Below are 17404 nucleotides of genomic sequence, written 5' to 3' on the forward strand. Positions count from 1 at the left end.
TCTAATAGGATTTTTTTTTCGCTGGAGCCGTTGCCGTTGGTCTCGGTTTGTATTATTCTGTTACTGATTTTCCGTTACAATGCTTTTTTATGGCTGGCTCGTACGGCCGGACACCAACCCACTTCTTTCCGGAAGACCATAGTGCACAGCTGAACTTGGAGTCCACCCCTAGCACTCGGACGTCGATCAGTCGCCTTTAATTTGGGGATCAGACTCAGTTGTAAACCACAGCCTGTGTACAGGCTTGCAGAAGCAACACCTTTTCCTTCACAGAGTTGCTGGGCAGAGGCTAATAGATCTCAATGGGATCTGAATTGCGCGGCATACCCAGTCTATGTTTGTTGGCTGTACTGAACAAGATAGATCCTCAGCGGTTTTATGGTTAGCTTCACAGTGCTCGATAATGGCCTTCAATGTCCTAGAAGAGTAGTCTGGGTTCAGGAAGTAAGGTTTTGTCAATCTAGGGTATGAATACCCTTCTTCAGCATATGCCTTGTTCATGATATTCCAAAAATAGACACCTATTATTTCAGTTCTATTTGTTATCACGCTTATTATCTTTATTTTCAATAGGACGAAAATAATAAAAAACTATACTGATGATGGGTTATTTTCTCCTACTTTATCAAATCTTATAGCTTCCCGTCCGTCAAATACAGCGACGATCGATAGTTTGCATGCATGATATTTTTTTCAATTGGGTTTTCTAAGGGTATCCGGATTATTCCATAATCGTATTCTCCGCCCAAAAATTAGTCGAAATCCAAAATTTCATTATTTTTGGAGCCGGAACTATTTTTAAAATGCATTTAAAGTTTGTATGGAGATTTTTTTTTGTTCGGGTCGAACTGTCACTTTACCGATTGAATTGTCATTCTATCCACGAAAATTAAAACTGTTTTGTTAATTTAACCATCAAAACAAAGGAATTGGAGTCCAATAAAATCACGTTATACTCAGAAAAAAATGCTCTTTCGATTAGGCTACAGAAAACAGCAATATTTTATTCACTAAATAACCCAATTCAGTTACATAGGATAAATTATTATTATTATTATTAGTTTATTAAAGACACTTTACCATTAGAGTGGCATTCTGAACTGAAAAACTGATCATGGTCGGACCAGTTTGGAAAATTACAGGTTTGATACATACAGTATCGGACAATAAAAATGCACCAAAGCCGTTTCCCCATACAAACTAGTCAGCTTTGGATTGCCATATCTCAGTTATGTCTCAACCGATTGTTTTCATTTTTCTGTGACGAACTACAAAACATTTCAATTTTCAAAAACTATTGAAAAAGTTCAGTGATAACTATTGATACAAAAGTTACAAATAGGTTGAATTTTGACAATAAAAATGCACCAAGACAAAAAATTATGTAGCCAAAAATGCTGAAGACAAATCACTATGGTGTCTTCGGCAAATATTTTTCTTGTGTGATGACCAATAAATTTGCTGAAGACACCATAGCTATCTGACTTCATCATTTAAGGCTACACAATTTTTTGTCTTGATGCACTTTTATTGTCAAAATTCAACCTATCTGTAACTTTTGTATCAATAGTTATCACTAAACTTTCTCAATAGTTTTTGAAAATTGAAATGTTTTGTAGTGCGTCACAAAAAAATTAAAACAATCGGTTGAGATATAACTGAGATATGGCAATCCAAAGTTGACTAGTTTGTATGGGAAAACGGCTTTGATGCATTTTTATTGTCCGATACTGTACATACAAATTTCCATTAAAACTTGAGTCGAAGTCTTACTATTGTCAAAAAATAGCTTACTGTTTATTGAAATAAAATGGACTTTAATTAGTTGAGGATTTTGATATGGCTGACTAGAAGCGCAACTTAGACAACAAAGTAACTCATTTTGTAACATCTGCAGTAGAGATATTTCGTTTTCAATTCAAATATTTTTTGCGTTATACTTCTGCAAAAATATATTAACTTTATGATGGCATATTATTAATTATTCTTTTTCATTTACAATTCTAAAAATTAGTAAAGTTAGACAAAATTAATATGATGATGGTTGAGCCGCTGAATGATAGTGGTTGGAACTTATCATGTTGGTTGCAAGGATTAATGCAGTTTATTTACTTTTTTCTGTTTCCTCGAGTACCAAGGTTTTCTTGAACTGCGTGGAGTCACGAAGTGACCGGCATCTATCTGGTTTCCTAATGAATAATGTGTTCTAAACTATTACGTCCGATATTTGGATATTCAGATATCATGGTCCAACCATGATCATTTTCTCGGTCCAACCAAAGTCTGCGTTGGTCCATCAAAATTCTATGCTCAAAGAAAATGAATCATTTAAATTTTGTTTCAGCAATTTGGGTATTCTCCGGGCTTTTCGTAAACTAGATGAGTAGAGCTCTCTGCTAACTACAAATTTAGTATGTTATTACGATTCGCTCATAAGAAATTCTTGACGTACATGTTAACTACGTATCGAAGTATCTCAAGTTGGTCCAACCATCATCATTCTGATGATTCGTATGCAAATGGTCCTGGGTTCAATCCTTGGCCCGTTCCTTCCCTTCTATTTTGTATCTTTCTATATACTTTCTCCTCATCTCTACATGTACAGTACAACTCATGTATATTTGCATGTTCAATGTCATCGATAGAACATAAACAGGTTGAAAAACACTGTTGAAAATGCTTTGACATCCATGTGCACAACAGAACATGTGCTCGATGAACAAATTGAGATTTGAAATTATGAAAAGAAATCCACGTACTCCGGTGAGACTCGAACTCACGACTCCCAATTCGCTAGACGGGCGCTTCTATTCCTTCAAGCTACGGAGTCACTCGACTATCTCCGTCGCCAGCAGGCCTAGAACTGAACTCGATTCCACAATCGCACATGGTTATCTTCTTTTCACAATCCAAACCCCCTTCGGATGGGATTAGATGAACATCTAACACATTGTCTGTTGTGCACATGTATGTCAAAGCGGGAGAGGAAGTTATTTTTAATTGTCGAGAGCTTCGGGCACTGCCTTCCAATCACTTATTGGTATGGCAATTAGTGTGCAGTCGGACTCTCGACGGGTCGGTCCTCGGCCGACCGAATACGGTAAGGGTGACCGTAGCACCTTACAAATGTCAATTTCTTGATTTTGCTTTGGCTGACCAAGCCATGTGGGAAATTACACTGTTGAAAATGCTTTGACATCCATGTGCACAACAGAACATGTGCTCGATGAACAAATTGAGATTTGAAATTATGAAAAGAAATCCACGTACTCCGGTGAGACTCGAACTCACGACTCCCAATTCGCTAGACGGGCGCTTCTATTCCTTCAAGCTACGGAGTCACTCGACTATCTCCGTCGCCAGCAGGCCTAGAACTGAACTCGATTCCACAATCGCACATGGTTATCTTCTTTTCACAATCCAAACCCCCTTCGGATGGGATTAGATGAACATCTAACACATTGTCTGTTGTGCACATGTATGTCAAAGCGGGAGAGGAAGTTATTTTTAATTGTCGAGAGCTTCGGGCACTGCCTTCCAATCACTTATTGGTATGGCAATTAGTGTGCAGTCGGACTCTCGACGGGTCGGTCCTCGGCCGACCGAATACGGTAAGGGTGACCGTAGCACCTTACAAATGTCAATTTCTTGATTTTGCTTTGGCTGACCAAGCCATGTGGGAAATTACACTGTTGAAAATGCTTTGACATCCATGTGCACAACAGAACATGTGCTCGATGAACAAATTGAGATTTGAAATTATGAAAAGAAATCCACGTACTCCGGTGAGACGGTTGAAAAAGCCGTTTCCTTTCCTTCTAACTTTCACAGCATAGTTTCAATCTGCCAAGCGAACTGCCGCATAATCTTCAGAGTAATGATCACATTATTCTTTCACCTTACGCCTGGCATCCACACACCAATATGTGAACCCTTAGCCAACCATATCCCACCAACACTCAGACATCTGCATGAATTTTACGCAGACGCAGAGGTATATTCGATCTGTCCATAACAAATGATTGCAACCAACACTTCCTTTCCCTTCCCCACATTGACCTGTAACCGGACGTGGCAGACGCCACAAAATATAAAATCACTAACACTCATACACTGATTGGTTCCTTGTGTGAGTGTAGCTGGTCTAGCGTTACTGGAGTTGCATCCACGGGTGGTCAATCAAGCTCAAGCTCAATAATCTCAAACAAGTTTAGACAGAAAACTGGATGGAACAAAGTGTTATCAACTTTGTTGCAACAAAAGTTGCCACGCTCACTAATCTGTCATATTTATTCTCCATGAATCACCACAATTTTCCTGCTACAAAACAATCAAACGGCGTCATCTGCATGCATCGATCTACCTGTTATACGGTATATGATTGTTCTATCAAAATACAATTATGTTGATTGTACCCTTTTACCTTTCCATTCACTTAGGCTTTTGTCATCCTCACTGGAAACTAAGCAGTAAAGTACACTTGTACAACCGCAGTTGGAATCAATTTCTTGCACATTAACGCGATAATTCATTTGTTTTGGATTATTGGTCTTTTGTCAACGCACATTGAGAACCATCATCCATTGCTGCATTGATTAACACCAAGTCCTTAGAATTCCTCGCCAGATTCGTCACCTATGATTGATGATCGCTTCATGTTCAATTAGTCGATTCCGCGAGTGCGACAATAAAATATCGATGTAACTTGTTTCATGGCTCGTAAATCAAAGTAGCAGCCAATCGATGTACCTAATTCTGCGGCAGCTCCGAGGCATATCAACAAACTATAATTATCTAGCCGACCGGTGCAAACCTGGCTGCTTCTGGAATTCTCAAAGATGTGTTCGATGAGGCTGCTGCAGCTGCAGCACGCGTTCACCAGCGGATCATGTTGGGGCATGGTCCTCGTTTTGGCAGATTATGGTGTCCTACAGTGGGCGAACGTGCGCAGTCTCGGATTGAGCGGCAGGATTTATTGCAACAAAATTGGCAGTTTAAGTTCTGAACATTAGAAGCTTCAAATTATACGGTAGCCAAAGAGAATCACGCCCATTGGTTTTTGATTGATTGTAATGTTGGGAACCAGGTTTGTTTGGACTTAGAACCACACCTTACTTCGAGATGCAACGTTTTTTGAAGTTGCAGCAGTTTGTGTTGGTTGTGGTACCTAATTAATAAAACCATGGCTCGACCATATCTTAGAATGATGTAAAATCGCGATCATTATTTTGGAGGACTGATCGCTGCTAATGATCAACGAATCACGATCTGGGCATTTTATTACATTTGTTCTGCCCATGTTGTATAGAATATGTTCGGGATCGGGATTCAAAATGTTACAAAATCTATACTTACTATGATATACTTGTATTTATAGTTCAATTTGTATTTTTTTAACTTCCCCTTGATTTAAGAGACGAACCAGCTCAGAGCTTTTTTTTTAACCGTTGTGTGTCCGACAAAAAAAACACCCTAAACAGGCCGACAAGGGTACCCGGGTACCCACAAATTGGAACGCGCATAATTTCGTTAACTTCCAACCGATTTTGAGTTTCTTGGCACCAATCGAATCAGTAACACATGTATTTACGGATAGTGAACGAAATTGACCATTTGGATCCGTATGGTTCCCGGGAAATCCGGATTTCTGGGGATATGTCCTGAAACAAGATAGTACCAGGGGATTTCAGCACACTTCCTACAATATGTACATGTATTTATTCGGAAATCACTCAGAATATTATTTCTAGCCACCTTACGGTTATCCGTTGGGTTTCCTATAAAGTGGCCCATTTGAGACAGACTCCCCGTGGGATTTCATGGGTCCCGTGGTTCACCATGGAACCGTAAATGGCCATTTCTTGATTTCGGCAGAACCCCAGCAATATGGGTATCAAACTTCATGAAATTGCCTACGGATTGCTTTTTTGACTACTTGAGGACTATCCGGTAATTTTACCTTGGAGTGGCCATTCCGGAACAGATTCCCCTGGGGAAGCGGATGTGGCCATTTAGTGATTTCGGTAGAGCCCCAGCAATATGTGTATCGCACTTCATGAAATTGCCTACGGATTGCATTTTTGACTACTTGAGGACTATCTGGTAATTTTACCTTGGGGTGGCCATTCCGGAGCAGATTCCCTTGGGGAAGCGGATGTGGCCATTTAGTGATTTCGGTAGAACCCCAGCAATATGGGTATCAAACTTCATGAAATTTCATACGGATTGCATTTTTGAATACTTGAGGATTATCCGGTAATTTTACATTGGAGTGACCATTCCGGAACAGATTCCCCTGGGTAAGCGGATGTGGCCATTTAGTGATTTCGGTAGAACCCCAGCAATATGGGTATCAAACTTCATGAAATTGCCTACGGATTGCATTTTTGACTACTTGAGGATTATCCGGTAATTTTACCTTGGAGTGACCATTCCGGAACAGATTCCCCTGGGGAAGCGGATGTGGCCATTTCTTGATTTCGGTAGAACCCCAGCAATATGGGTATCAAACTTCATGAAATTTCCTACGGATTTCATTTTTGACTACTTGAGGATTATCCGGTAATTTTACCTTGGAATGGCCATTCCGGAACAGATTCGCCTGGGGAAGCGGATGTGGTCATTTAGTGATTTCGGTACAACCCCAGCAATATGGATATCAAATTTCATGAAATTTCCTACGGACTGCATTTCTGAATACTTGAGGATTATCCGGTAATTTTACCTTGGAGTGACCATTCCGGAACAGATTCCCCTGGGGAAGCGGATGTGGCCATTTAATGATTTCGGTAGAACCCCAGCAATATGGGTATCAAACTTCATGAAATTGCCTACGGATTGCATTTTTGACTACTTGAGGATTATCCGGTAATTTTACCTTGGAGTGGCCATTCCGGAACAGATTCCCCTGGGGAAGCGGATGTGGTCATTTAGTGATTTCGGTACAACCCCAGCAATATGGATATCAAACTTCATGAAATTTCCTACGGATTGCATTTCTGAATACTTGAGGATTATCCGGTAATTTTACCTTGGAGTGACCATTCCGGAACAGATTCCCCTGGGAAAGCGGATGTGGCCATTTAGTGATTTCGGTAGAACCCCAGCAATATGGGTATCAAACTTCATGAAATTTCCTACGGATTGCATTTTTGACTATTTGAGGATTATCCGGTAATTTTACCTTGGAGTGGCCATTCCGGAACAGATTCCCCTGGGGAAGCGGATGTGGCCATTTAGTGATTTCGGTAGAACCCCAGCAATATGGATATCAAACTTCATGAAATTGCCTACGGATTGCATTTTTGACTACTTGAGGACTATCCGGTGATTCTACATTGGAGTGGCCATTCCGGAACATGTTCCCCAGGGGAAGCGGATGTGATTATTTAGTGATTTCGGTAGAACCCCAGCAATATGGGTTTCAAACTTCATGATATTGCCTACGGATTGCATTTTTGACTACTTGAGGACTATCCGGTAATTTTGCTGTGGAGTGACCATTCCGGAACAGATTTCCCAGGGGAAGCGGATGTGACCATTTAGTGATTTCGGTAGAACCCCAGCAATATGGGGTCAAGCTTCATGAAATTACCTACGGAAAGCATTTGTGACTATTCGATGATTCTCCTGTGATTCTACCTTGGAGTGGCCATTCCAGGACAGGTTCACCGGAGGAACGAATAATGTGACCATTTAGTGATTTCGGTAGAACCCCAGCAATATGGGTATCAAACTTCATGAAATTGCATACGGATTGCATTTTTGACTACTTGAGGACTATCCGGTGATTTTACCTTGGAGTGGCCGTTCCGAGACAGGTTCCTCGGGGGAAGCAAATGAGGCTATTTAGTGGTTTCGGTAGAGCCCCAGCAATATGGGTATAAAACTTCATGAAATTACCTACGAAAAGCATTTTCGACTTTTTGAAGACCTTCCGGTGATGTAGAGATTGGTATTGTCATTCTAAAATATGTTCGCCAAGGGAGCAGATGTGGTAAAATTCAGATATTGGCGGAACCCCATCAATTTCGGCATCAAACATCCATCGGAAAACATTCCTCACTTTTTGAGGAAATTCGGTGATCTTACCGTAGGGTGGCCATTCAGAGGAAGTTTCCGTGGGGAGCGGGTGTGACCATGTTTTGAATTTGGTAGAACTCCAGCAATATTGGTGTCAAACTTCATGAAATTACAAATGGAATCCATATCTGACTATTTGAGGACTATCCGTTAAGGTAACTCTGAGATGGCCATTTTGGAACAGGTTCCTCAAAGAAGAAGATGTGGTCACATACAGATTGGCAGAACCCTTTCAGTATTAGTATGTATCATACTACTTGAAATAACCTTCGGAGAGCTCTTTTGACTGTTTTGATACTATCTAGCGATAGGGTATCTAAGGTGGTTATTCTGAAACAGGTATTTATGATGATTGCTTTCCGTAGGTAGTATGTATCATGAAGATTGATACCAATACTTCATGAAACGTAAGTTCTGGTTCATTGTTGCTCTCCCGGGAAACCTGTTATGAAATGGTCATTCTAAGGTAAAATCCCAAGAGAGTCATCAAATAGTCAAACATGCTTTCCGTTAGCAATTTGATGAAGTCTGGCGCCCATATTTCAGGGCTTCTGCTGAAATCAGTAAATGGCTACATCCGTTCACTAAGGGAACCTGTTCCAGAGAGGCCACCCTAATCCTAACAACACCAGATGGTACTAAAAAAGTCAAAAATGCATTCACTAGGTAATTTCATGTAGTTTGATACCGATATTGCCGAGGTTCTACCTAAATCACTAAATGACCACTTTAGCTCCCCCGGGGAACCTGTTATGAAATGGCCATTCTAAGGTAAAATCAAAAGAAAATCATCCAATAGTCAAAAATGCTTTCAATAGCTAATTTCATGAAGTTTCATATCCATATTGCTGGCGTTCCGCAAAAATAATTAAAAGGCCACATCCGTTCCCCTGAGGAACCTATTCCGGAATGGCCAGTCCAACCTCAACCAATCTCAAAAAGTAAAAATAAACTTTCCGTAGGTAATTTGATAATGTCTGGTGCCTATATTGCTAAGGTTCTGCTAAAATGCCCCCGGGGGAACCTGTTCCAGAATGGCCACCCCAATCCATTACCGGCCAGTCCTCAAATTGACAAAAGTGCTTTCCGTAGGCAACTTCATAAAGTTTGATGCCCATATTGCTGGCGATCTACCTAAATCAGCAAATGGCCACATCCGCTTCCCCAGTGGACCCTTTCCAAAACGGCCACCCCAACCACAACATTACCGGATGTTCCTCAAAATGTCAAAAATACATTCCCTAGGCCAAAGCTTCCCAAACTTCGTTTCGCAACCTCCCAACCGCTTGCGGTCACGCTTAGATAATTCTGCGAAAAGGGGGATGACGATAGATTGGTCGCGAGAGCCAAGTTTGGGAAACTATGCCCTAGGTAATTTCATGGAGTTTTATACCCACATTGCTGGGGTTCTACCGAAATCACTAAATGGCCACATTTGCATCCCCGGGAAACCTGTCCAGGAATGGCCACTCCTAGGTAAAATCACCGGATAGTCCTCAAGTAGTCCAAAATGCAATCCGTAGGTAGTTTCATGAAGCTTGACCCAATATTGCTGGGGTTCTACTGAAATCACTAAATGAACACATCTGCTTCCCCAGGGGAACCTGTTCTGGAATGGTCACTCCAAGGTAAAATCACCGGATAGTCCTCAAGTAGTCAAAAATGCAATCCGTAGACAATTTCATGAAGTTTGATATCCATATTGCTGGGGTTCTACCGAAATCACTAAATGGCCACATCCGTTCCCCCGGTGAACCTGTCCCGGAATGGCCACTCCAAGGTAGAATCACAGGAGAATCATCGAATAGTCACAAATGCTTTCCGTAGGCAATTTCATGAAGTTCGATATCCATATTGCTGGGGTTCTACCGAAATCACTAAATGGCCACATCCGCTTCCCCAGGGGAATCTGTTCCGGAATGACCACTCCAAGGTAAAATTACCAGGTAGTCTCAAGTAGTCAAAAATGCAATCCGTAGGCAATTTCATGAAGTTTGATACCCATATTGCTGGGGTTCTACCGAAATCACTAAATGACCACATCCGCTTCCCCAGGGGAATCTGATTCGGAATGGCCACTCCAAGGTAAAATTACCAGATAGTCCTCAAGTAGTCAAAAATGCAATCGGTAGGCAATTTCATGAAGTTTGATACCCATATTGCTGGGGTTCTACCGAAATCACTAAATGGCCACATCCGCTTCCCCCGGGGAATCTGTTCCGGAATGGCCACTACATGGTTAAATCACCGGATAGTCCTCAAGTAGTCAAAAATGCAATCCGTAGGCAATTTCATGAAGTTTGATACCCATATTGCTGGGGTTCTACCGAAATCACTAAATGGCCACATCCGCTTCCCCAGAGGAATCTGTTCCGGAATGGCCACTCCAAGGTAAAATTACCAGATAGTCCTCAAGTAGTCAAAAATGCAATCCGTAGGCAATTTCATGAAGTTTGATACCCATATTGCTGGGGTTCTGCCGAAATCAAGAAATGGCCATTTACGGTTCCATGGTGAACCACGGGAACCCATGGAATCCCACGGGGAGTCTGTCTCAAATGGGCCACTTTATAGGAAACCCAACGGATAACCTAAGGTGGCTAGAAATAATATTCTGAGTGATTCCCGAATAAATACATGTTCATATTGTAGGAAGTGTGCTGAAATCCCCTGGTACTATCTTGTTTCAGGACATATCCCTAGAAATCCGGATTTCCCGGGAACCGTGCGGGTCCAAATGGTCAATTTCGTTCACAATCCGTAAATACATGAGTTACTGAATCGATTGGTGCCAAGAAATTTAAAATCAGTTGAAAATTAACAGAATTATGCGCATTTCAATTTGCGGGTACCCGGGTACCCTTGTCGGCCTGTTTAAGGGTAAAAAATTCAAAGGCCCCTCCCCGCGCTCCCCCTCGCCAACTCAGACTTTTTTTCCACTTGGTAACTACATGTCCCCATTTTAGGAGATGTCACCGAGTTTCAGATCTCTACTATGAAGAAAACATATATTTTTCGGCAAATAAACTTCAAAAAGGTACCCGGGTACCCTGTTGGCCACATAAGGGTTCATTGCATTAGTGAATTTTTACTTAATGCTAATTCTTCACACATTAGCTCAGGGCTGAAAGTCTCAAACATAAAAGAAAAAAACTTCCCCTTGGCGTAACGTAAAAAGTGACACAAAACATAGATCTTGTGAGTATCTGTGCAGCTGTATGATGCTATTGTGCAGAAAATTCTATTAATGCGGGTATGTTGTTCGAAAGGTGTTTATTAGAGTGGGTCATCATTTATATGGAAAAATGAAAAATTCAATGGTATCCCATCAGATCAAAGCTTTTTTGATCCCATTTCAGGAATCAAATAAGTGTGCAAAATTTGGGAACGATCGGTTATGCTTACGTTTTGCGCAACGCGTTTGAAGTTTGTATGGGGTTTTACATGGGAAAACACCCTTTTTTGCATTTTTCGCATAACAAGCTCGAGTTTTTCTAAAACCGTGTAACCGATGGAGTGGAAACATAGCCTAGGGTGTCCTGAAAAACTTTGTCGAAGACCGCGAAGTGAACTGACGCTTATGAAAAAAGTTATAGCGTTGGCATTGCTTGGCGAAACAGCATGATTTTGTTGCTATTGTTATTCCTTTACATGTTAAAACATAAACACATGCATGCGGTTCGTTGGTCATAACAATTTTCACAAGCATCGGATCGCTTTGCGGTCTTCAACAAAAATTTTCAGTACATCCTAGGCTATAATTTTACAGTATCGGTTAAAAAGTTTCAGACAAACTTTTTCAACTTATGGCTAAAATGCAAAAAAGTTTGTTTTCCCATACAAAATCCCATACAAATTTCAATTGCAATGCGCAAAGTTTAGACGCAACCGATCGTGCTCAAATTTTGCACAGATACTCAGGACCTAAAACGGAACCAAAAAAGCTTTGATCTGAGAAAACGGTTCCGATGACCCACACTAGTGTTTATGCGTATGCGTCTGAGTTTGTTTCTGCCCATTGCAAAGGATATGGATCGTTCAAAGGCCGTATGCTACATGCAAGCTGGGCAAATCTAGAGAAATGTCGTAGTAAATCTAGTAAATTCCGAAGAAATTGAAGGAATCTCGGAAAAATGCTCCTGGAACTACTCCTAGGAGAATCCCTGGACAGACTCCTTCACTGAAAGATATTCAGGAGAAAACACATAAAAACTACTGGAGGAATCACATAACGAACTCTTGGAGGAATTCCTGATGAAAATAACAAAATAAATTTCGGGTGGAATTGCTAGAAGAACCTTGTAAAGGAACTCATGCTAAAATTCCAGAGGAAATTTCTGGAGGAGTTTCTGGAATGAGTTCCTTAAGGAACTCCTGAAGGAGTTCTTATGGGAGCTCCTAGGAAAAACACTACAGCAATTAAAGGAAAATTATCTCCAGAAATTCCAAAGAAATTTCTCTGAAGGTATTTCCGTAGTAATCCCTGAAGAAAAATCTAGAGGAACCCTTGATTGAACTCTAGAAGACGACTCTGATGGATTTACTAATAAAACACGAAATTTTCTGAACCTGCATGAATTCCTGGGAAAGTACTGATTAATTACATGAAAAAATCTCGGTGGAATCCCTGAAAAAGTTCCTATAACTATCCTAGAAGGCGTTTCTGGAGGAATCTCTGAGAGAGTTGTTTAAGTAGTCTTTTAAGGAGTTTTTGGAATCATCTGTCCAGCAATTGCAGGAGAAATTTCTCACGAATACCAGAAAAAAATCCTGAAGGTATTCACGGACGAATCGTTGAAAAAACATCTAGAGGAATGACTCACTCAAAGTGAAAATTTTCGGTAATACCAATCCGTGTGGTCAATTATGATTTTCAACTAACTTAACGTACATGTGTACAGATGATTAAATTGGGAAAAAATCCACAGCTCAGGTGAGATTTGAACTCACGACCCTTATTCGCTAGACAAGTGCTTTACCAACTAAGCTACCGAGCAAATCAATGACTCGGCATTTTTAGCTGTCATAAGGTTCAATTCAAATCTCATCGATCTATATCATCTTCCCCTAAACCGCAAATATAACCATCTCTGTTGTACATATGTATGACGAGGGAAAGCGATTTATTTATTGTTTAGTTGGTAAAGCACTTGTCTAGCGAATAAGGGTCGTGAGCTGTGGATTTTTTTTTCCAATTTAATCAAAAATTTATCCGTCTGTACATATGTACGTTGAGTTATTTGAAAATCATCTAGAGGAATTCTTGAATAAACTCCAAGAGAAACCACCGAAAGATTTTCTAGAGTGATTCCTAATGAAATTTATGAAAGATTTCAAGGAGAAAATCTTAGATAAGTTCATGAAATTTTTTTTGGCTAAATCAATGATGAAACTCTTGAAGAAATCTCTGAATGAGATACTGGAGAAAATCCTCAAGGAACTTCAGGAGAAATTCCTCAAATAATTCTCGATGGTATTTCTGGAGAAACCCTTCACGTATTTCTGGAGGAATCCCTGAAGTAGTTCCTGCAAAAAATCCCTGGAGAGTTTATGTAGGACCTCCTGGAAAAAATCCTGACGAATTTCCTGGAGAAATCCCCGGATTAGTTTCTTTAGAAATATCAGAAGGAGTTTCTGGAGAAATCCCATAGGGTTCCTGAAATTCCCAAGAGCATTCCAAGAGAAATCACCCCATGAGCTCTTCGAAGAATCTCTGAAAGAATTCTTGTGGAAATCTTCGCAGAAATTTCAGGATAAATCTGAAGAAGTTTCAAGAGGAATCTTTTAAGAAACCCTGAAGAAATCTCTGATGGGGTTCATGGAAATATCTCTTCAAAAATTAGGTACAGGAGTAAATTCTCCAAACAACTTCAGGAGAAATCTCTCAAAAAGTGGCAGGGAAAATCTCTGAAGGATTCCAAAAAGAAATTCCTGAAGGAATCCCTGAAAAAAAAATCCTAGAGAATCCTGATGAACCCTTGAAGAAATTCCTGGAGAAATCCATAAACGAAGGAGGGGGGGGGGGAATACTCAAGTAACTCTAGGCGAAATCCCTCAAAGAATTCCAAGTGGAGTTTCTTTAAGAATTCCTGGAGAAACTCCAGACGGAGTCCCTGAAGGAGCTTCTGCAGTAATCCACGGTGTAGTTCCTGTAAAAATTTCTGAAGGACTTCTTGGAGAAGTTCTCGAGGAAATTAGAAAAGAAATCCCTGAATCAGTTCCTAAAGAAATTTCTCCAACAATTCCAGGAGAAATCTCTCAAAGAATTTCTGGAAAAATCCTTGAAGAAATTATGTGAGAAATCCCTACAAAATTCCTGCAGAAATCACCTAAGGAGTTACTGGAGGAATACCTGAAGAATTATAATGAAATCCTTCAAAAGGTTTCAGGAATAATCCCATAAATATTTTAAGGAGAAATCCCTGTAGGAGTTTTAGGTGAAATCTCTGAAAGAATTTATGGAAAAATTCCTTGAAAGATTTCTCAAAGAATTCCAGGAGAAATACCATAAGGAAGTCCCAGAAAAACTTCTCATAGAATTCCAGGAAAAGTATCTGAAGAAGATCCTAGGGATGTTGCTGGCGAATTACATAAAGAATTCCAGGAGCAATCCCTCAACTTCTAGAGATAAGTTCTTCACAGAATTCCAGGAAAAGTCTCTAAAGGAAATCCTGCAGAAATTTCTGGGGGTATCCCCGAAGAAACCATTGAAATATCTGAGGAAATTCTTGAAAAAAATCTCGGAGGAATCTCTTCAGAAATTCCTGGAGGAATTGCTGAAAAAATCCTGGAGAAAAACAAGATGAACTTCCTGGATGAATACTTCTTGGAATTTTTGAGAGAATTCAAGAAAAAACCCATCTACAGAAATCCTTGAATGAATGAATGAGTCTCTGAATAAATCCTGAAGAAATTGTTCTGAAGGATAAGAGAATCTCTCAAGAAATACCAGAAAAGAAAAACATCTAAGGAGCTCCAGGCGAACGCATGGAAAATCCCTAGAAAGAATGAATTTAAGAAGAAATTCTGAGAGGAATTCCTGAAATAATTCCTGAATCAGTCACTGAAGGAGTTCGTTCTTCATGGAATCCCTGAAGAAATATACAAACAAATCACTTAAAAAATTACAAGAAAAATCAAATTCAAAAATTCATTGAGAAACCCCTGAAGGAATTCCTGGAGGAATCCCTGAAGAGTTCCTGGACAAATTCTTGGTGGGGTTGTAGAGACGGGCTTGGCTTATGATTCGTATGTAAAAGGTAATGGGTTCAATCCCTGGCTCGTCCCTTTCCTCCTACTTTGTATCTTTCTATCTACTTTGTTTTTCTCTACATATACAACTTATGTACATATGAGTACTGTAGAAGTCTAAAACGGCGCATTAGAGAATCACCAAAACCGCATGTTGGACTTACCTGATCGACCGACTACTTACGATTGACCTGTGCTCAGTGGTGGCACCGAAGTCGTGGTCCAGACGATGCCGAAGAGTACGATGACACGAAGACGCACCGAGCTGTTCGTGTTGTTTGTAGACCGTTGGTAACATTGCAGGTGACGTGTTGCAAGATGCATGTTTCGGTACTGGGGGTTAAGGGATGGGATATTCTACTCAAGTGGTTCCCAATCCCCACAAGTACATATGTTCATAACCATCACTAGAACCAGAGACGAATTGAAAAAGTCGTTTCCCTTCCTTCCAACTTCCACAGAACAGTGTATATAACGCCTGAAAGTTATGCAACCAAAGCGAACTGTGCCGCTTGTCCTTCATATTTTCCACACACTCTATCACCTTACGAACGCTATAAATAATCCCCTATCCATGGATCGCATTACTGACCCAACGGTGGCTCCCAGATCGCCCATCATTTCCGTCTAACAACTACCCCGGTCCGTGTGGGTTATGGGGACGCAGAGGTGCTCTCGGTCTCTAGTAGCAACAACCAGTAAGTACACTCTAACATTCCTTCCCCTTCCCAGCTGACCATAAGGACTTGGCCGGCGCAGTTATTTATGAGCTGCTTAAATTGCACTTTGAGAAACAGTGGAATGTCCCAGCCCCTTATTTAGTTGGATCTCTGTGCAATTGGTACCAGTTCAGATCAATCACGGAGGAGCAACTATTGACATGTATAGTCAGAATTGATCGTTTGATCGTTAAAAATCAATGGAAGTGTTCCAGGAAAATTTCTTGTATGAGTTCCTGGAAGAATTTGAGAAGAAATTTCTGAAGGAGTTCATGGACAAATCCTTGATGGAGTTACTGGAGAAATATCTTCTCCAATTTCAGGAGAAGTTCCTCAAACTTTTCTAGCAAAATCCCTGAACAAATTCTTGGAGGAATTTGAAAAGGCACTGAAAGAGTTTCCAGGGAAAATGCCACAAAGAAGTTTTGGCATTAATCCCTGAATTTTAACAGCCAACTGAACGTCGAAAGAATTCAAAAAGGTGATATCAAAATTCTGGGGTGACTTCAACGTGAAGGTAGGTTCCGACAACTCGGATTATGAGCACGTCATTTCAGCCATGGTTTCGGAGATATGGGCTAGAACGTAGAGCTGTTTGCAGAATTTTGTGGTAACAACGTTTCGATTATCGAGGGATCGCTCTTTACCCATCGACCAGTGCACAAAGTGACATGTGATTTCCACGATGACGTCACGGAACAAACGTAGCGCCAGCATTGTACTCGACCTGGGTGTTCTAGATACTACACACGAAACACAAAACAAAACTTCATCAAACTTCAAGAAAACTGCAGTCTGCCAACAACAATCAAGACAGCTTCCATGCATATCGTTAGTTCTCGTTTGGTGTGTAACTTTCGGTTTTCCGGACAAACCTCGAATAAAGGCTGCGGTTGATTTAAATGGTTTATTGCTGTGTGCATTCGAAATGCAAATATCAAATGCGGGAGCACCAAATGCGGTAAGATTTTCTAACAAGTAGCCCGATGTCAGTGATAGCTTTTGGATCCTGGGTTGGCGGTGGTTTTGACTATGGTTGCTAAGTTGCCTTTGGTAACACTGTGTTACCGCGTTTGGAGCGCATTTGGGCACCGTTTGCATTTTGAACGCACACAGCAATACTAAGATTTGTTTTAAATTTTCGTTCAACACTTCGAAAGAAACGCGCTTGACTGCATTTTATTGCTCAACATGCAAATTGTTGCGTTTCACTTTTTTTTTCTATGTGAAGAAAACTGATTTGAACTTGCATTTTTCATTGCAAAAAAAAAAAATAATTCCGACGCTCTTTTTTTACTTTAATCCGTTGCAACGCGTTGTTTTGAATTTGGGCTCGCAGTGACAGCTCATGA

The sequence above is a fragment of the Aedes albopictus genome, chromosome 2 (genome assembly GCF_035046485.1).
Source record: "Aedes albopictus strain Foshan chromosome 2, AalbF5, whole genome shotgun sequence".
NCBI lineage: Eukaryota > Metazoa > Arthropoda > Insecta > Diptera > Culicidae > Aedes > Aedes albopictus.